The sequence below is a fragment of the Hyperoodon ampullatus genome (assembly GCF_949752795.1).
Source record: "Hyperoodon ampullatus genome assembly, chromosome: 4".
Lineage (NCBI taxonomy): Eukaryota > Metazoa > Chordata > Mammalia > Artiodactyla > Ziphiidae > Hyperoodon > Hyperoodon ampullatus.
In genome coordinates this window covers 94,274,366-94,297,779 of record NC_136917.1, presented here as the reverse complement: position 1 = coordinate 94,297,779, position 23,414 = coordinate 94,274,366, and positions in this window count along the sequence as shown.

Sequence of the window (23,414 nt, the reverse complement as noted above, 5' to 3'; positions counted from 1 at the left end):
TATTTTTAGACTAAGTTTGTAGTATTTGCTTTAAGAACTTTAAAATCTGTATTCTTATAGTAACAAGTCTCTGTCCCTTTTAGGGCTTTTCTTATCATGTTTTGGTATCAGAATTTAGGGTAATTATATGTAATAAATTGTTTTTTATAATGTATTATATGTTATATATAATTATATATATTTATTATATGTTTATTCTTTTCTAGTTTGTAAAAAAGTAATTTCTGCATTCAAATATTTGTACCATATAAAACCTGTTCCAACAAAGAATTGTTGATGAAGGAAAATTATAATTTACTGCAATCAAATAATTAAAAAACTGATTTTTTAGTGTGTCTGTTCATTTTGCCTGAGAGAATGATGTTCTACAAAATATCTAACATTCCAGAGTCAAAATTATCTATCATTAAAGACACTTAAAGTGATTCAGAAAATCAAACCAAAAGAAATGCCTATTATTATATATATGTAAACCACAGTTCTTATTCTAAGATTTTGTTTATAAAGTACCCACACCAGAAAATAAATTTTAAAAAAACTAATTCTTAATATATTTCTAAGTGGTTTATGGTTTGGGTAGAACCTGTACTAGGTAAGTAGTTGTTTTAGCATTTAATTTCAGTTCAATTTGTTTTAATGAACATTGCCAGGCACTGTTCTACAATGTACAAGCAAAAATATGAGATTTCAGCCTCAATAGGGTCAAGAGTCAAGTGAGGGAGGCAAACATATAGCAACCTGGTTTACGAGAGATGTAATTGTCCTGCACCAGGATACTACTATATCTCAGATCCCTGGTTAATTTAATTATCTCTATAAGGTCCTAGTTAACATGCAACTATATTATCCCCAGGATAAGTTTAGACATAAAGCAATAATCAACTGTTGTTGTGTGAGCACAGATCTTAACCTACAGAAGAGAGGGCAATGTATATGCGATTAAGGAGAGCAAAAGGGAAATGGAATGACAAGTAAGAGCACTTTATAAGGAGGACTAATCATTATGTTTTCAGACTATAATCTCCATGATGGAAGGACTTCTACTTTGACCATCAATGAGCCCACAATGACATTTAATATGCATTCTGTAATTATTTGTTGTATTCATTAATTAATGGATAGATGGATGAATGAATGAACAAACGTGATTACTGGTAGCAGTACGAGGGCCCAGTATCCACATGGGGAACAGACAGATAGTAAGGAAGAATTACACCTCAACTTAATTACTTCTTTATTCGATGAAAATTTTGGGCAGCTACTGGAAGTGAATTTTCTGACTCTACAACATTGCTAAGTACCAGGGACACCAAATTTCTTACACTTATGTTGACTTTAGGGTTACGTTTTGTAGATTCTGTTGGGAATGATGGAAGATGCATTATTTGGTGAAATGCGGGGATTGATTCTGCCTTTTCCTCATCTGTGATATCTCACTGTCAGCAACTGATTCAGCAAATGTGGTCCAATTAGGCATCCCTGGCCCATCATCCAGATCCTGCACACAAATTGGTTCACTCCTACTGGGGTCTAACTCTTAAAGGCCTCACACCTGTAACCACAGCCATTCTCTAAATCTGCTTCTGCTCAATCAGTTTTGTGACTTTTGGCTTCTGTTCGCAGCCATGAAACTGGTTTCTAAAATTCATCTGCTTTCTTCATCTATTTTCTTGGACAAGAAAGTTGAATTGGGAAGATTCAACCACCATAATTCCTGACATGTTTTAAAATTTGCTTTGAGAGAGATTGCCACTTCTATGGTATTTAAAATGCTCTCCAATCCAACTTTCATTTTTTTCTGTTACATTCCCCAAGAAAATAAAAACATGATATCAGTTTATTAATTGTGGATTGCTTTTAGTTATTTAAAGGGATTAAAAGAAATTGTAAATACCTTTTCCTATAGAAATATATTTGGAAATTTATAAACTTGGTTATAAGTATTTTCTTATTGCTATTTTAATCTATGTAGCCATGGTAAAATGGTATCATGGAATTATTACCAAAATCTAAAAATATTGCTCTTTAAAATAAATCATAATATCTCATATTCATGAAATAAAAGTGGTCAGCAATAAGATCTTTTAACTACTTGAGTAATGCCTAGACTTGGGTATAAGAAATGAGGCAAGAAAAAGCCATTTTCTAACAAAATTTTGCCTTTTACCAAATTCTGAACAGAGTTCAAGAAAGCTTCCAGTGGGGATCATATCCCTGAAGCTCCAAAATAAATTAGAATCTTCTAACTTTCAGTTTGCCACCTCATTGGTTCTAAGACTGTTAGGGTTAGGGGTCACTGATTACTTATCTTTTCTGACCTTCAGCTTTTAAAAAAATGAAAGCAGAATAATAATAATAATGCTAACTTGTTTTAGAGTATTAAATTGAAAATTCTAGTGAAAATGATAAAGAACTGTACAATTATGAGGTATTGTTATTTGGCAATAGGTTTTACACACACACACACAGTACACAACCTTAATTATCTTTAAACACATTTTTCTGGTAAACTTTCTTCTTCTACAAACAGGTCTCTGTTTCTCACTTGGGTATTCCTTTATTCTACCTGTGAAAGTAGACACTACAGGCCACAGATTCTTTCACAGGACTTTATTTAATTTTAATTTTGACTTGATTTTAACAGAGCAGCATCTGGTCTTCTGGCAGAAAATTCAAACCATTTTGCTGGCAGCTACAGGATTATCCCTTGGTGAGCTTGTTGATGGGTTGTTTGAGTTTACTTGCACTCTTAACCACCATAACACTGTGGTATATGTTCTTCTTTCCAGGTATTTTCTATGTTGACTACACATATTGGATTTTTAAAGATTAGTTTGACTAGTGAAAAAAAAACCTAATGAATCATATTTTATAGCTAGCTAATGAGTTATTTTATTCCATTTGTATACCCTCCTTTATCTTATCATTGAGTGTTTTTGCTCTTCTCCAATTTTTCTTCTTCAATTTTACACCTCCATTTCTTCCCAAGATATTTTTCAGCTTTTCCCTGTTGTTTACATTTCTCAATTTTTCTTTCTATAACTTTGTAATTTAGCTGTGTAAAGTAATTCCCCATGATTTTAAGAAAAAAGCATTAAGAAAAAGTATTAAGCAGAGACAATGTGGGCTTTTATGGAGGATTGTTTTCTGTATTAATATTGCAGTTATTATCATTATTATTTTATAATCACTGCTGTACTGCTTTCTGCAGTGGACATTTATTGATTTTGTGTCCCCAGCACTGATTACTTCTTCTTTGTGTAACTGCTCATTTCCTTGACTCTCTGATCATGTAGTTTGGATGAGCCTTACTCTGCTCTCCCTGTTTAGATTCGGGCCCATCGTCCACAGCTTGCCCATGAGATTCCCACACTGCCCTCCCCACAGTGATTGATTCAGAAGTAGACATGTAAACCAGGCTTGATCAATCAAAGTTAATGGGCATTGACCTGGAGGCTTTTGCTTGAACTATTTGTAGAAAAGCCAAACTGTGGCTGAGTTTGCTGGATTTTGGAAGTAAGCCTTGGCCTGCCGTGACCATTTTGGCACTGAGGAAATTGTCTCCCTGAGAATGAAGCCTACACATATTAAAGCAGGGCCAAGATATAGAGAGTGAAAATTTTCTGGCAATATTGTTTGAGCCTCTTGATCCAGCTGTGCTATGCTTTAACTTAGAAATAGCCCTAGACATTTTAGTTTTGTCATGCAATAATGCCCCCTCCACACTTTATGTTTTTCCTTAAGCCACTTTGATTTTGAACATTGCTACCTGCAACAATCTTCAGATTTTATGCACTCTTAGTTTCTTTTACTTATAAAAGAAACTAGGAGTTTCTTTTACTTATAAAATTATATATTTTGTATTTAATTTCTTTCTCACTTTAGCATGTTAATTGTTCTGTCACCATTTTTTTACTTCCCAATTTTAAAATATCTCTAAAGATTGTTTACTTTTGGAACAAGAAAGCTAGCAGAAAATTTTATTGTGTTTAACTATTTAATATTCATTCATACCTGGGTCACAGCAATGCACAGTATTTCATAAATAAATAAATGATATAAGAATAATTTTGCAGGACAATGAACTGATGGAAGAATAGTCCCTGGCTAAAATATTAATGAATGTGGTAAAACCCCCTATTTATTCAGCATTTAACACTTTGCTTTAAATAATGTAGTCCTGATCTTATTGTTTAGAAAACAATATAACAGGTGAATTGATTGTATATTCAGTTTTGTATTAACAAACACTCTGTGTCAACATTTCAACATACTGCTTAAAGGCTTGTTTCTCCTATTCAATCCCACATGAAAGAAAAAGATTTCAACACTTCTTTGTTTATCAATTCACACATATTTTTTTCCCTAGTAACCAGAAATGTTCATGCAGGTGATGTGCTTCTCATCTACCCTGAAAAATAATCTCTCACGTTTGGATAACATAGGATCTTTGGAGTTTCAACTAGACTGTGTACATTCTTTCTTTTGGTTTATATGACTATTCTGTAAAATAGAGGGGAAAGACACTGAGACCTCCATTTTGCGTCTGAGACAAATGAGTCATATATTCAAATCTAGATCTTTAGTTGCCTAGTCCAACACACCTCTAACTGCAACACAAATAGAAAAATAGTTAGGCGTTGGTAGATCAGATATAAATATCCTCACCTAAACAATAAATCTAACCCATTCCATGGACATCATCGTATCTTCAAGGTATACAGCCAAGGACAGGATCAGAGCTGCCATATTGTATTACATGACAGGAAATTAAAATGCATAGATTCATTCAGTTACTGAATAGTCAACTATAGGAGCATATTATGGCATATCAGGCACTGTTTTGGGATGATGTCTTAGTGGTAAACAAGTTTGACTTTGTTTTTAAAGATAATGTTCTTTTATATTTCTCTACCTTTATTATATCAACTGAAAAACAATCTATTCTATTATTCAACTATTCCTGGTATATAAGCCTAACTCAAAGGTTTAGTTAACTAGGAAATCAAAGGGACCATATAGGATGTACACATTAATATGTTCTAGGGTAAAGTAAAACTGTACAAGTAATGTATAATATTGTCTGAGTACAAAATCACATCAGAAACAGAAAACACACACAAACACACACACACAAAACATGTTCAGCTTTGGCATCTGCCCAGGTGAACACACTGTTAACCTTTCAGATGACAGACACATTTTACCCTAACTTTTGAAGACTTCAGGCTACGTTTTGAACGTGGGTGTAGGCACAGTCTTTTTGCTTAGTAAATTTGAATAGGAACGGAATGGATAAGTATAGCAACATATTAAACCAAAATGTCAATTTTCAACTACTAACAAAGGCTTGCTACAACCTTAGGCACTCAACCCTCCAAATGATACCAATTATGTTCACCCTCCCTACTGAGCTCTGAAAGGAGAGGCACCACGGGGATCAAAATTAAAACACTTAATTACTTTATGTTTTAAATGTAAACTATCTGTGGAAAACAGCAGGCCAATCTTTTTCCCCTCCACTCGACAGAAGTCCCTTTGGTCCCTGGACAACTCTACTAATCTTTTGAGCTTAAATACATTTCAATCACATTGCATTCTCCTACAAACCTCTTTACCATCTCTTGGAAAGGCCTACACACTTGGTTACTATTTAACCACTGAAGTAATGCCTGAGAATTCAAGATCCCTAGAGCTGGCTGATGAGCTTTCACTTAGAGTAAGTATTGTAACACATCTGGAAATTAAGGGCTAAGGGTAAACAGAAGCTAGAATAAATTTGCAAAGACACTTCTTGGAATTTGCAGAATTGCCATTATAGAATGAAGTGTTTTAGTGGAATCTAATTTATATGTCATTAACATTACAGGCCTCCTGAAATCTTGATCATCTACCCCAATGTCATTAGCAGAGAATGTCAAGGTTTAAAATAAACCGTGATAACTGTAGAAAAACGACTGGTAAAAACCTCCAAATATTTTTATAGATTTTAAATTTGTATTTTAATTGCTTCTTATTCTTTTATCCTCTATGTTTAAGATTAGAACACATTTTTTTTGTTTCCTGAGCTTTTCAACATTTATTTTATAAGTTCTTTTACTTACCGCAATACTCTGAGTCAAGAAGTTATCTGTTTTGCAAATAAGGAAAATGCACAAAGCTCATCTTGGCTTTCAGTTGAGGTCACACAATTAATTAGTGCAGAACTGAAACTAGAACACAGATTTTCATAGATCCTAGCCTAAGACTTTTCCATTAGAGTGTGTGACTTCTTATACATTTAATTATATTGTCATTTTAAAATATACATATAAAGTGTAAATATGTAAAAGTGATTTCTAGTTGCTGAGACTGGAGAGGCTCTTTTTAGATGAACTGATAAGAGTCCTGTGGGGAAAGAAATTTGTTCTCATTTAAAAACCATATATGTATAAACTGAGACATATTAACATACGTAAGCAGAAGAAGTCCAGGTAAGTTGGAAAGGTGAGACAAAAATGGAATGATCAGAAATGGGAGAGACAATGGGATTCATCAAAACTCCCGAACTTACTTTCTTTTCCAAATTGTCTCTGATCACTGTAATTTGTGGTGACAAGGGTCAGCAACAAAGCATCAAAGATTACAGCACAAAGGTGAAGTGATTCACCCTGCTTTTAAAATCTTAGTACAGAACTCTGAGATCTAATTAAAGAACAAGATAGGCATCTACACGACCTTCACTTTGACATCTTCAAATTTAAAGCAATTCAACTCTCACTCCCACACTCAGGTTAATTTTCACTAGAAGAAATGATTCTGACAGTTTCAAAAAGTCACGTTAAGATCCTATAAGGAAAAAAAGAGTAAAAGTTTCTTCTTTTACTAATAAATGTGTCCTCCAAGGTAAGATTTCCCAAGAGCTCTAGGACTTGCTAAGATGTGCCAGAACAATGTGCAGCAAGGGGTTCAGGGCACAGGCTGGGAGTCAGAAGTGCGCATGTAGCCACCCCCATTCCTACTACTAATTGTCCATCTGATCATGGGAGAAGTACTTAAATATCTCTTAAATGTAGTTCTTTCTTCTATGAATTGAAATAATACTAGTACTTAAAATTCAGGGATGTTATGATGTTGGTAGTAAGCTAAACAGTTGCTCCCACAAAAGATATGTCCTTGCTCTAATCCCAAGCACCTATGAATACCTTATTTAGAAAAAAGGATCTTTGCAGATGTAATCAACTGACAGAGTTTAAGAGGAGAACATCACCCTGGATTTATCTGGGGGGGGGGGCTCTATATCTAATGACAAGTGTCCTTATAGGAGACATACAGAAAAAAGGCACAGAAGAGGAGCAGACCATGTGACAATGCAGAGAGTGATTGGAGTGATGTGGCCACAAGCCAAGGAACACCTGGAGCTACCAAAGCTGGAAGAAGCAGGGAATGGATTCCCCCTTAGAGCCTTTCAAGGGACTGTGACCCTGCTGACCCGTTCATGTTGGACTTCTGGCCTCCAGAACTGAGAGAATAAATTTCTGTTTTAAGCCAACTCATTTGTGGTAATTTGTCACAGCAGCCACAGGGAACTGATACAACATTAAATGATATCATTGTGAAGAATGTACTTAGCATATGGCCTAGAACATAAAATGTTATTGGTAAATAGAAGCTATTATTATGATAGCTGAGCAGTACAGAGCCTAGAGCCACTATCAAAGGCTATGTATACTTAGAAAAGAGCTTTCCTCTTATTGAGCACTTCTTGTGTTCCATGTTTTCTCCTAGGTGTTATGTATGCATTATATACTTTCTCCATCTAGCTACAGTGAAAGTAAATATTATGAGTTCTTTTGATGGATGAGGAGACTGAGACTCAGAAAAGTGAAATGATTTACCCAAGTTCTAATAAAAAGTAGGAGAGGGCTTCCCTGGTGGCACAGTGGTTGAGAGTCCACCTGCTGATGAGGGGGACACGGGTTTGTGCCCCGGTCCGGGAGGATCCCACATGCCGCGGAGCAGCTGGGCCCGTGAGCCATGGCCACTGAGGCTACGCGTCCGGAGCCTGTGCTCCACAACAGGAAAGGCCACAACAGTGAGAGGCCCGCGTACCGCCAAAAAAAAAAAAAAAAAAAAAGTAGGAGAATCAAATTCATGTCTGCCTGTGGGAAAAGCATTTACTCTCTTTTTTCCATGCTGTTTCTGTAAGATACAGTATGCAGGAGTAGTGAGTGGGTTTTGGGGGGAGAAACTAAGTTGAAACCAGCAATCTGTGCAATAGTTTGTCAATCTTAAGGGTTTGGGGACTATGCATAAATCAAGGAATGAAGCAATGTAATGGATAATGGTGAATGTAGACAAAAGTGAGAGTGTTAGAAACAGACCTCGTGAAGTTTGCAAACAGTTCTTAAATTATAGTCTTGATAATTGGAGCCAGGAATTGGGTGGAGGTAAATTGTATAGGATGTTAAAATAGTTTTGACCCTGTGGCAGGCAGAAATCTAAGATGGCCCTCAAGATTCCTGCCCCCTGGTGTACACTTGTATAATCCCACTGTGGAGTAGTGGTGGGAAGTGTGAATATGATGGGCGTCAGTCCTAATTAGGCTACCTTGTATGGCAAAGGTAAGTGGACTTTGCAGATATTATTAAAGTCCCAAATCAGTTGATTTTTAATCAAAAGAAAGATTATCCTTGGTGGACTTAATTAATCAGATAAAAGCCCTTGAATGAGCAATTGGGCCCTTCCTGAGATTAGACAAGATTCCCCTGCTGCCCTTGAAGAAGCAAACAGCCATGCAGTAAATTGTCTTTGGAGGAGGCCATGTGGCACGGGATTGCAGGTGGCCTCTATGAGTTGAAAGTCACCCTGGTCAACCATCAGCTATAAAACAGGTACCTTGAGTCCACCATGGTAAGGAGATAAATTTTGCCAACAACCTTAAACCTGGAAGAAAATTCTTTTCTAATCAAGCTTACTGATATGACAGTAGCCTGGCCAATGCTTAGAATGTAGCCTTGTGAGACTCTGAGCAGAGGACTCGGCTAAGCTGTGCCTGGACACCTGAGGCACAGCAACTGTGAGATAATACATGTGTACTGTTCTAAGACAGTACGTGTGTGGTAATTTGTATCACAACAATAGAAAACTAATACAGACACCTCTCAAAAATCAATTGTTTTGTTTAAATATACAGTTTCTATGAAAGAGATCAGCACTGTTTTACAAACTAGTCCAGGCCTTGCAGGATTTACTGATAGTGTTGAATACTTAGGTTTGATGCTCCCAGCTTTGCTCTCAGAAAGTATTCATCCCCTTACTTCATACTCTCACCATCCATCCTTTCACTTTCTGAACATGTCATTAGAAACCTTCAACTTCAAGCCATGAAATCTGGACACCACCTTTACATACACACGTACACACACACAAATACACAGAAACACACAGAGCACATGTATGAGCACACATTCATAGCCAAGCACACACAGAGATATGAAATCAATATATTACACTTACCTATGCACACACACCACACATACATACACATACTGTCATTGTGCCTGATAACATGGATCGTGCCTTTTTTACCTGCATGAAAGCCATGTTGGTCTTTATTTTATTCATGTTTCTCTTTAGTACTTAAAACACACTTATGGCCAAATGTACCCTTGCAGTTGTATAGTTATGTACTTTTAACATTTTTATCACATCATAAAATAACATAGTGAAAGTACTTTAATGTTCAACTGCTGTATTATTAATAGGAGAGGTTTTGTTTTTCCAGAAGCATCCTGAATTTGTTGTGATCCGCAGTCATTAAGGCCCAATAAATATGATGCAGGTCAGACTGGAAATGCAAAGAATTTGGTGAACTCTGAATGTATTAGGTGCACTTTGAACCATTTACTACCATAATTACATTATACTATTGCTAAAGAAGCATCTTAGAGCTTGAAAGCAAATTTTCTTAGCACCATAAATGGTCACTCTATCTTGCAGTAAAAATAAAAGATTTATTGGCAAAGGTAATAATTTGTTAATTTCATGTTTTAATTTCCCAAACTCTGGTAGTTGAATGCAGAATGATATAGTTTGAACATAGACTGATGATTAAAAATTCAGCCTGTTAACATGATCCAAATGGTTTATAACTCAGATATATTAATTTGTCAAGTTGGTATCAAAATCTTTCTCCTGGATGAAATTAATATTTCAATATACTTTTTATATAATGGGTTTAAGTAATGCTGAATAAAGATGATAAATTAGTTTTGATTTGCAAATATATTTTAAACAGGTAGTACACAAAGTGATGAAACACAAATGCATACATTATATGAATAAAAATAATGCAAATAGACTAATAGTACAAAAAAATCCCCTAATCAATACGTAAAATAATATTTAGAAATGCTATTAACAAATGAACAAAAGCCCAAGTGAGAATAACTTTAAGCTATTAGTCATTTTTTATCAAATTACCAAATATTTCCAAGGATTATAATAATAAATTTTGTCATGGAAGTAATGAAATGGGCAACCTATCTAGAAAGTGTGAATCAATATAACTCAAAAACCTGGAAAATGTATATACTTTGGACCCAATTATTCCAATTTTTTAAGTGTAATCATGATTTTCAGAAGACAATGCAGTAAAGTTAAAAAATCCTAGAAGCAAAAAAGACAGGAATGTGACAATTCTATATTCAATCAACTAAAAAAAATTAAAGTAGGATAATCTATTTTAAATAGGACATAATTCAATACATACTATATCATTCTTGATAAAGATAATTAGTGGGCAATACATGGGTATGTGCATATTCAAATACAAATACTCATGTGACACTTTGCTATATGATTTTATGCTCAGTACAGTTACACAATTTCCACTTCTATTAACATTCATCTTTATCTTTTCTAAGTACAAATATAATACATATTCACTGTAGAACACTTTGAAAATACAGGTCCAAAGACAAAAAGTAAAACAGAAAAAAGAAAGCTTGCTCTTTTAATTTTAAGTAACCACTGCCCTTTGAAATTCATAAATATTTTTCTTCTGATCTCAGAATTTTAAAAAAAATTCTAACATTGGATAGATTACATCAAAACAATGACTCCTAGATGTTTTTACCTAGTACCTCATATAGTCATTTCAGGTAGAAAACATTTTGAAATCTTCCTGCTTTCTTGGCTGCTCAAGCAAATATTTGACTGATGAATAAATATAGACATCTTTAGTTATGATCTAGTGAGAGTCTTTTTCTAACTTTTCAAAGGATTATAGCTCTGGCTAGTATTTGGTGATAGACTGAAAATAGAATCAGATCCTGTGTTTCCATATGTCTCCATTACCCTCATCCCAGTATATTAAATTTGAAGTGAGTGATAATTTTTTCTGAATTTTACTTTCTTCTGATCTTCCAACTATTGTTATTATTAGACTGATATGAAGAGAAATTGAGAATTCTATCCACAACTGACCTTAAAGGAGCCAGGACATGGAAGCAACCTAAGTGTCCATTGACAGATGAATGGAGGAAGAAGATGTAGCACATATATATACAATGGAATATTACTCAGCCATAAAAAGAAATGAAATTGAGTTATTTGTAGTGAGGTGGATGGACAGAGACTGTCATACAAAGTGAAGTAAGTCAGAAAGAGAAAAACAAATACTGTATGCTAACACATATATATGGAATCTTAAAAAAAAAATGGTTCTGAAGAACCTAGCGGTAGGACAGGAATAAAGATGCAGATGTAGAGAATGGACTTAAGGACACGGGGAAGGGGAAGGGTAAGCTGGGATGAAGTGAGAGAGTGGCATGGACATATATACACTACCAAATGTAAAATAGATAGCTAGTGGGAAGCAGCCTCATAGCACAGGGAGATCAGCTTGTGCTTTGTGACCACCTAGAGGGGTGGAATAGGGAGGGTGGGAGGGAGACGCAAGAGGGAGGGGATATGGGGATATAGGTATACGTATAGCTGATTCACTTTGTTACACAGCAGAAACTAACACAACACTGTAAAGCAATTATACGCCAATAAAGATGTTAAATAAATAAATAAAAGAATACATTGAAGAAAAAAAGAGAGGTTTCCAATGGAAAATTGGTCCCCTTTCCTCCCTCCCTCCCTTCCTTTTCCTTCCTCATTTCTCTTTCCTCTCCCTCTCTTCCCTTTCCCTCTTTCTTTTAGCATGCATTCAACCAGTATGTATTAGACGTGTACCACGTGTCAAGCACTGTGTTAGGCACAAGGGATATAAATGTAAGCAATAGCTTCGTATCTGCCCTCCCAAAGCTTAGTTGATGCTAAGCCAGAATCAGGAATCAGAGTTGAATCTTAAAACAAGTATTTACAATAATGTGTGGCAAGTGATACAATAAAGAAAGAATAGAAGGTTAAGAAAATTCCTAGATGCAGCTAGTTGTGGGCAAGGAAAATTGCTCAGGGTAGAGTTTCTAGACAAAGTGGCAGTTAGGCTGAGATCTAAAGAATCATTAAACGTTAGACAGGTAGTATTTCTCCTCTACAAGAATGGAAGCAGTTGTTTATCTAAGTTTCTACCTCATTAGATTATTGGCTCCTCTTTGCATGTCCAGTACCCACCAAAGTGGCAGGCATACAGATGGTGTTTTAACAAATGTTTGATTAATTAATGCAGAGATGTATAAATTAACAGTATATTGGTAAAACACAATTTGATATATGTGCTTGTGAATTACACAATTAAAAAAACAGCATGGATTTCCAGAAATATCAATATATTTCCCATATCTCCACTGCTAATCTTAGATTCTCTATTTTTTAATTTTTTTACTTTGCTCTGCTTTTCTTTTATTCATTTTTAATTTTTGTCCCTATTAGGGGGCTCAAATCAATATACGTTTGATTTTAACCTCTGACAATATAATTTATTACAGCTTCAATACTTATTCAAAGTTTAATGACTCATTTTTAGGTATAATTTTATAAAAACATATGAATTTATAAATCTTCTAGTTAATATCTGCAATTTATTTTTGCCTGTAGGACATTAGTTCTCAGCAAAAAGTGATAAAGAAATTGCCAAAAAGTTTGAGTATTGAGTAATTACCTTGACTATTGCTTTAAGAAACGTGCATATTAAGTTTTGCACGCATATGGAATTTATGCAAGTTTATGCTGTTTTCAGTAGAGACCATTTAATTAAAGAATGAAAATCATTAAAAAACTTATTCAAAATTCAGTTGGTAATGTGAGGATATAATATACGCGAAATCACTAGACTCACAAATTCATAAAGAAAGTAAATTTTTAAAACAGCAATGTTAATTCATGTAAAACACCAAGGCAATGGGGCATCTAAAAATGTCCTTTAAAAGTTGTTGGGGGCTTCCCTGGTGGCGCAGTGGTTGAGTCCGCCTGCCGACGCAGGGGAGATGGGTTCGTGCCCCGGTCCGGGAAGATCCCACATGCCGCGGAGCGGCTAGGCCCGTGAGCCATGGCCACTGAGCCTGCACGTCCAGAGCCTGTGCTCCACAACGGGAGAATCCACAACAATGAGAGGCCCGTGTACCACAAAAAAAAAAAAAAAAAAAAAAGTTGTTGGAATATAGTTAAGAAAATAAGCTTCAAGATTCCATTGGGAACTGAGTCCAACAAGATCTCTAAGTATTTTTATACTTAGGGTGAGTACTGAAAATTTGTTTATATTAGTTCAAATTGGTCTTCAGTATCTCATTTTCTTGTTATTGCATATTCTCAATTATCTGAGAATTTAAATGCAGAAAAAGGAAGAAGAAAGCATGCCAAAGATGGAAAAGGGTCATAACTTAATAAATACAATCATAAATTGTTTTTGAAAACCAAATTATTTTGGGGAACTTCAGAGGCAGAAAAGATATGGTTTACATGAAAACTTGAAAAAGAAATAATTTAGTTTGCTCCAAATATAGAAATGATTTTTCAAGAAAAACAAGTTTATTTTCAGGAAACCAAATATGTCACACACACACACACACACACACACAAACGCACACACACAAAATCACACATCACATTTTAGAAAATCATACTATGTCCTAAATTATATTTTTCTTTTAATAAATTGTTTCATCACAGTAGGACTTTTCAGGAGGGGATTTTCTTGGGATTTGTGAAGTTTACAAGTTCTGATTTTTATGTGCTTGTAATTTAAATGAGATGCTGAATTATAATAACTCAACTTAGAGAGAATGAGTTAATACCTTAGCTAGAAATAGTATATTAAATACAAAGTAGAGGGACTTCCCTGGTGGTCCAGTGGGTAAGACTCTGCGCTCCCAATGCAGGGCAACCAGGTTCCATCCCTGGTCAGGGATCTAGATCCCTCTGGCATGCTGCAACTAAGAGTCTGTATGCCACAACTAAAAAAAAAGATCCTGTGTGCCTCAACTAAGACCCGGAGCAGCCCAAATAAATAAATAAATAAATAAATAATCTTAAGAAAAAAAATACAAAGTAGAAATACTCATATAAATCACTGTTTTAATACTCTCATCTCATTTGTATCATTTGGCAAAATTCACAGCTAATGGTAAACTGAATAAAAATGCAAAGGAGAAGGAAAGATAAATATAGGCATATTACCATTTATCAAAACAAAACACACATTATTTACCTAAAATATGCACAACTTCAAATAACCTTCCCACATGTGGAAGAGAGTATGTAGTGTTGAGGAAACAGATCAGAAAAGCAGGTAATAAAAATAGGCATTGGAAGGCTGTATTGGGATAATATCCCAGATGATTCACTATTGAAAATATTTTCAGAAATTCTCTCTAAAGGAAGTCAGAAATGGGGTTCAATGCTTTAAGTGTATGGGCATTTCCAATATAGGGACAGGGAGTCCTAGCACAGCCATCACAGAGGAAGGGACAGTCAAGTAATCTCAGGGTCTAGAATCTGTGCTGTGATGAGAGAAGAGAGGGACAGGAGAAAGAAAGAGTAGAGATTCTAATTGATCTAATGCCATGTGGTCCAACTGTCCCTACATAGTAAGTCAAGGGAAACAGAGCTTTTGTGGTTTTGTTTGGATGGAGGAGTAGCAAACTAAAGCAATTTTAGTTTACAATTTTGCTCAATTGTAAAAAGACTACAATGTGTTATGGTAATTTGTTATTAAAATTATGGTGTGCTCATTTCATTTAATAATATTGAAAAGCTATTCTTTCTACATGGATTATAACCTTGAACTTGAAGATTGAGGAAATAATGATAATCAGGCAAAATATTCTACTTTTAATTATATGGAAGTAGGGTATGAAGTAAGGAAAAGTTTACATCATTACTTTATTATTTCAAGTTTTTTTCTTCTTATTTATAATACAGAGAGAATTTTCTGTATCTGAATATGTTTGAAGTAAATGTCTGTCTCACTGTCACTAGACTGAGGATAAAAATGGACTCCTGTATGGACTCTCTTTCTTCAAATTCAGATCAGGAAAAAAATGAAGATAGTTCTTAAGGTTCAACAAATGAAATCATTGAACTACCACCATCCAAGCTGGCAAAATTGTAGCCAAATACTTGTTAAAGGTGAAAGACTGAAAAGTAGAAAGTAAATTTTTATTTTCTAATCTATTTTGATAGATTTCTACACAATAAAATATATCCCTAAGGCATGATAGAAAAAGCAGCAACTTATTCTTTAGCTATATAGAGAAGACTTGGTACTTAGAGATCTCAGTGTAACTCCTTTCATAATAATTTAATGTACTTAAAGCAAATTGAGGTAATTAGATTTTTACTTTAATTTGTCAGCCACAGCAATTTATAATTCTTAGTAGCAAGGTTCCAGTCATTGATATATATCAAAAGTATTCTTTTGGTATCAAGGGAAAGGACTGATGTTCTTGATAAGAGTAATTTTGCCATAATGGAGAGATCAAATTATAAAGATAACCTTGAATTAAAGGTGATTCAGCAAGAAGGTGAAGCTGATGTCCCTATAAAAGAAGGTCATGTATGCAGTTGCACTAGTTGTACTTTTGTTGAACAACAGATTAGATTTACACTTCACAAAAGGAGATAATTAGCAAGTTTATTTTGGCCAACCAAATTTGGCCCAGAATTCACTACTTCCCTTTCTAGTTGTAGAGTTGACCCAAAACTGAGTAAACATTTTATCTAATAAATAGTCAGGTGTATCTTTGAATATGGCTAATGAACTAATCTCACATATCATTGAAGATTAAATTTCACTGTAATTTAGCTTTTGATCATTTGAGCAATTATAAACTTTCCCCCATTTTTCTCACACACAGTATATCCATAAGTGAAATATGGTCACTGTCTTATATTGAGTTATGATTAGGGTAGCAATACAATTTTATCTTCCAACCCAAGACAAGTTTGAAAGTAAACAGGATACTATTAATAATTATACTAGGATATCAAACTTAAGTCAGATGCACCTCCGCCCCATAATTAGGGCCATCATAATCATGATAGACCTATTTTCCGTGAAAATATTTTATGGTAGGGTAGAGAGAATCACAATAAAAGCAAAATTTTGATGTGACTGTGAGGGTTAGTTTTACTTTGGTTTTCAAGTGAAACTCAGTATATGAAATAAATATCATCTTGAAAAATGTTCCTAGGTTTTGATGTATGGATATCATATTTAATTTTCTATTGATCTCAGTTCTTCAAGTTCATTCCACTTTTTTATTTAAAAACTTTATAAATTTAATTAGGATCTATATTTTGAGATTTTAGATGATAATAATATATACTTTACATTTAATAGCCAATAGAAAATAGAAAAATTGCCAACAAATTTATGCTTTGGACTATCAATTGGTGATTTTGAGGGCATTAAAACTGAGAGGAGGGGGCTTCCCTGGTGGCGCAGTGGTTAAGAGTCCGCCTGCCGATGCAGGGGACACGGGTTCGTGCCCCGGTCCGGGAAGATCCCACATGCCGCAGAGCAGCTAGGCCCGTGAGCCATGGCCGCTGAGCCTGCGCGTCCGGAGCCTGTGCTCCGCAATGGGAGAGGCCACAGCAGAGAGAGGCCCGCGTACAGCCAAAAAAAAAAAAAAAAACTGAGAGGATACTGAATAATCTTACCATTTCATTATATTAGTTAAATTGTGTACACAGGTTTTATTTGTGCCATAGGTTTATAATAAACCAAGTTACAAATTCTGCATTTACATAATAATTTATGACAAATCACCCAAAGTGACAAAGCAAGAGAGAGGCATGGACATATATACACTACCAAACGTAAGGTACATAGCTAGTGGGAAGCAGCCACATAGCACAGGGAGATCTGCTCGGTGCTTTGTGACCACCTAGAGGGGTGGGATAGGGAGGGTGGGAGGGAGGGAGATGCAAGAGGGAGGAGATATGGGGATACATGTATATGTATAACTGATTCACTTTGTTATAAAACAGAAACTAACACACCATTGCAAAGCAATTATACTCCAATGAAGATGTAAAATAAATAAATAAAAGGGATAATATCTAGCTCTTTAGTCAGTTTTTCTCCAGAAATGATGATAAAGTTACTAAGTTACAGAGATAGAGCTGAAATATTTAAGCAGGTTAGACAATGTTAAAATCTGCTTCTAAATAATTATTTAGTAATACGTGAGGAACTCCAAACGCCAGTTTTAGTATTCAAGAAACAACCTCAAATCTTGAAATTATATACTTTAGCTACTTCAGTATTATCATTGAACTTAAAATTCCATGACGATTCTAATCTACTTTTACAGATGTCTTGATTTGACAGCATCACTAGGGAATGCATCTCATAAGGCAAGCTTGAATGGTACTTTTTCCAGTCCCTATAGATCCATACAGGACAACATGCTTTGGGATACATTAGAGAATGCCCTCCTCTGAATATAGTGCTTGGTATAGTTGAGTTGATACTCAGCTATAAAAGTCTTCCAGAGCCAGTCATTCAGGGAGTTGACCTGACTTTCAGACCTGCCTGAAGAAAGTTCTCTGTTGGAGGTTCTGTGTTATCCTCCTCCTAAATAAGATGTTGTTTTGACTTATCTTTCTTTATGGTGCCTGGTGCACACAAAACCCTTTTAACATATATGTGGACTGGAAAGTGACTATTTTTTATCGTCTTATCTTTTGAACAAAATTCTGAATTCTGAGAGAAATCACTTGACTAGAACTGAGGGGAAATTCTTCAGTAACTGTTGGCCATTTTACAGTTAATTTTCTCATTCTTTTTTAAATTCAAAGTATTCTATGTAATTACTTAATCAATTCTAATGTAGAGAGATTTCTAAATAGCCATTCATAGGTGAAATCTAGAGCTCCAAAATCTCACTTTATCAAAATACATTGATTAAAAGTTTCCCCTTGTCTTTTATTTTTTACCTCCCGAAGGAGATGTTGATTACCTGGAAAAATCAAACAGTGGAAACTTCTTTTAAAAAAGAGGAGACTCTGGTAATCAAGACATATTGGATAGTTTGTGGTTTAACATTATATTTTGAATCTGAAAGAAGACGAAAGTAAAATTCTCAAAAATAATATTTAAGGTCTAATGAATAACAAAAGTGTAAGAACCAAGAGAGTTACATATGATGAGAATGTACAGAAATGGCCTGAATCACAGTTGAAAATAGCAATGGTTCATATTTACTATATATTTAGCATGTGTATTACTTGTATAATCTTATACAGTTTTAATAAGAATACTTGAAAGTATATACCATTGTTGACCTCATTTTACCCATGTAGAAATGGAAGTTCAGAAAGAGAAAAGATTTTCCCAAATAAACTCAACTATTAGGTGACAGATAAGAGGTTCTACCCCAGGCCATGCAGACCTCTGCCCAACTCAGAACACTGGGAGACATAGGAACTGACATGGAAATACAATTTCTTCCCTTGCTGATTCTACAGGTCCCATTTCAGAGGTGAAGAAATTGAGAAACTTAATTTCTCAGGATTTTCGTTTTTGTATAACTCCAAACTCTGTCTTCCACCATGTCATATTACATAATAAAAGCACAACTATTTCTATATTTAAAATATTCCAGAGTAGAAAATAATGTTTTAATTTTGGCAGTGGAAAAGAGTACTCTGTTTAGAGATTTGAAGAATATAAATCATCCAATGAAGCTAATGGTTTCTAGACATAATTGGAATTCTAAGGTGGACAGTGTCATATGAGACATTCATTCGGAACTTAGTAAGAAATTCAAAAAGTTACACACATTTGTGTACACTCCTCTGCTGATGGCATTTTATTTTATTTTAATTGTATCAAAGGACCACAGTCTTTTATTTTTAAAACATTGCTTATGGAGACTCATTACTGGGTCAACAACTACAGTTTGTAAAACCCCAATTTAATTTAAATGATTGACAGCAAATTGTGAATACTCTATAAACTAGCTTCCCCTCCCCCAACCCCAGCCCAGTACACACACACTCCCTGTGCTATCTGCAGTTGCTAAAAGGCCAAATTAATCATAAATTATGGAAAGTGTATGAGAGGTTTTTCTGAGCAGGGATTTCTGACACTCTATTCCTACTCAAGGAATTGATGAGTCTCTTCTTTCTCCTATCAGTGACCTAGACTTCTCTCTCTAGCAATAAATCTGCATCTACGGACTCGTATTATAATGACACTTTTTTTGTCAATACCACTATGCCATGCAAAACATTATCCTAATTTATAGAGGAATCTAGCACAATGTTTATACATTTACATATACTTTATATTTTTTAGGCTTCTGTGATTTTCTTTTTTTTGTTTCTACACTCTTGTCTAATAGAATCATGTACTTAAAGTTATAAATAAGGCAGTAAGTATGTGGTTTAATCAGTCTACCAACATCATCCTATTATTCTATATTTTATTTAAAGGATACTTTTTTTTTTTTTTTGTGGTACGCGGGCCTCTCACTGCCATGGCCTCTCTCGCTGTGGAGCACAGGCTCCGGACGCACAGGCTCAGCGGCCATGGCTCACGGGCCCAGCCGCTCCGCGGCATGTGGGATCCTCCCGGACCTGGGCACAAACCCATATCCCCTGCATCGGCAGGCGGACTCTCAACCACTGTGCCACCAGGGAAGCCCCAAAGCATACATTTTTATCCTTCTACATGGATTACTGAGCAAGCTCATAAAACACAACCAAATCAACATAAATCCAGCTTGAAACTATTATGTCAGACCATACGTGTACCACAATGTTCTATAATTCCATCCAGCCTCCCCACCCCCTTTCTGGTATGTTTCATCTTTCCCTAATGGCAGGCATTAGGGAAATGTAACTTCTGATTCAAACTGGGAAATAATTTCAGGAAGCTGTTTACGGTCTGATAGAAATTTTAAATCATGTTCGAGAAAATGATTCTGATTTGGAACTAGGAAACTTGTGTACAAATCACATTTTAGCATAAGAACTTATGTGACCTTTAGCATGCACATGAGAATGTCTTTGTAGATCCAGTTTCTTCCTCTGTAAAATCAAGATAATACTACTCTACCTATCCCATAGGCAGTTACTTGTGAGTCAGTGATTAGCAAATACCTATACATTCCTCTGTAAACTTGAAAGCACCCTGCAACAGAATACATCTTCTATATACAGAGGACTATTAAGTAATTTGATAGTCCTAATTTCACTTTGCTGTGGAAGTCACATCTCACCACCCTCCACCACAGTTCTGTGACAGTGGCATGCACGCCCTGTAAGGAGGCGGACTGGGCTGCAGCAGGCAGTGTGTGCATGTGTCTGTGTTCTGAATGCATTTTACTACTTTCCATGGCTCAGATGCAGTGATAGCACAGGACTTGACAGTTGGTAGAGACAGAAATTTCAGCAATAATAACAACTCGAATATATGGCAAAATTTTTAACATTATCATGACTTACTGCTAGAAGACACTGAATAAACACATTAGACACACATCAGCTCTTTAACCATTTTAAAGTTTCACTAGTTCTTTTATCCTTTATGTTTAATAAGCTATTGTAACAGTTTCATATTATCTTCAAATTAAACTTTTCTTCCATTAAAAAGTGAAACCTTTAAAAATGATTGAAATATTCTACTGCATAGTTGAAAACGGTTTCAAAGTGAAAAAGTCAGAGACAACTCTCCTTTGCTGTTCTTTCAGATATGTATGTATACCATAAGCTGGAAGAAACTCCTCAAAATGTGTATATTATAAAGCAAAAACTTGAGACCTGCAATGGGAGAAAGGGAAGATGAAGTCCTATACCTGCCTAGGACATCTGAATAAAGGGTGTGAGTTGTTACCAGTCTCTACGTCCCCTGAACACAAAATACGATTTTATTGTTTTATTATTTTATTTTCTGATACTCAGATGCATAGTGTTAATTATGCTCAGTTCAAGGCACATTATCACCAATGATCCATACAAAGTCTCTCTTTTGTTTTTCTTATCTATTTATTCCCTCTTATTCCCCCTACCGTCCTTCTATTACTATTTATCCAGTAGTCACTATACTTATATATTTAATGTGTATTTGGCGTGTATGGTTTGGCAAATGTGTGCATGTGTTGTTTTTTTGTTTTTTTTTTTTTTTTGCGGTACGCGGGCCTCTCACTGTTGTGGCCTCTCCCGTTGTGGAGCACAGGCTCCGGACGCGCAGGCTCAGCGGCCATGGCTCACGGGCCCAGCCGCTCCACGGCACGCGGGATCCTCCCGGACCGGGGCACGAACCCGCGTCCCCTGCATCGGAAGGCGGACTCTCAACCACTGCACCACCAGGGAAGCCCTGTGCATGTGTTTTTAATGCACTTAAATGGTATTGTGCTATATATGACAATGTCTATCATCTTTCTTCACTTTTATCATTAAATACTATATTTTAAGAACATTCATATTTCTTTGTGTACCTCCATTACTTCAATGCTCAGTATTTCATACACAATATTTCGTAGTGTACACTGACTTCATTTTCTTTTCTACCCTTCTAGCAATGCATTCTCAGGTTGCCTCAAAATCCCTATTACTATAAATATTGCTGCAATGAACACTGATGTACATATCTGTCTGAAGATTTGTGTGAGAATTTCTTAGAACCATACATCAAAAGTGGAATTCCCGGGCTTCCCTGGTGGCGCACTGGTTGAGAGTCCACTTGCCGATGCAGGGTACGCAGGTTCATGCCCCGGTCCGGGAAGATCCCACATGCCGCGGAGCGGCTAGGCCCGTGAGCCATGGCTGCTGAGCCTGGGCGTCCAGAGCCTGTGCTCCGCAACGGGAGAGGCCACAACAGTGAGAGGCCCGCGTACCGCAAAAAAAAAAAAAAAAAAAAAAAAGTGGAATTCCCAACAATAAGGCAGGCATAACTTTATTTTATGAGGCAATAACAGAATCTCTCCAGCATGAGTTTTATTATTCTCAGTAATCGACACTTCGTATTATCCAGGGTTTCAATTTTTTGGCCATTAATAGGTGTATCTTTTTGCCTCTACATTTATAATTTTCTGTTTACTAGTGATTGTGAGCACTTTCTTTTTCTTAGCTTTTTTGATTTTCTCCTCTGTAAAATTATTACTCACTCTGTCAGTTTCAACCTCTTTGTCACTTCTTCTATTGTCACTGACCTGTTGATTTCTGGGAATTCTAGCTTTTAGTTGTTCTGCCATTTGTAGACTTCAAATATCTTTTCCCATTCTGTTTTATATGTACTAATTTTGTTCAGAGGCCATTTTGGACATAAATTCTTAATTTTATGTAATGTAATTAAACAACCTTTTCCACCTATGCTTTGTGCTTTTGAAATTTAAAAAGTCCTTTCCTATCATGAAGATTTTTTTAACTTATCTTACTAATATTTGTATAGTGTTACCTTTAACATTTAGTATTTAATTCTTTTGGAATCTTTATTTTATTTTATTTTATTTGATTGTCTGTGCCACATCAGCTGTGGGAACTTAGTTCCCGGACCAGGGATTGAACCCAGGCCCTTGCAATGAAAGTGCCAAGTCCTAACCACTGGACTGCCAGGGAATTCCCTGGAACCATCTTTTGTAATGTGTTGATATTTAGTGATCCAATCTTGTTTTTATCCATATAATGAGACATTATTTAACACTATATGCTAAAGCAATTTATCTTTTATTAATTGATCTGCTGGGGCCCTTTATTATAAATTAAGGTTCTATATGTTTGTGTTTCTATCTCCGAGTCCTCTTTTAGATTTCACTTGACTATTGTCTATTTCCGCCTGATGCCATACCATATGTAAATTATACTGGCCTTGTGATCCATCTAATTCTCTGCTTGGTTAATTTTATAGATATGAAGGAATCATAAGGTCATTTGGTCCAAATTTCCACCTAATGCCCAAATCTCTTTCAACGTTCCTAATGAATCATCCTCAGCCTCTGTTTAAACAACTCTGTTGATATTTTTCCAGGTATTCC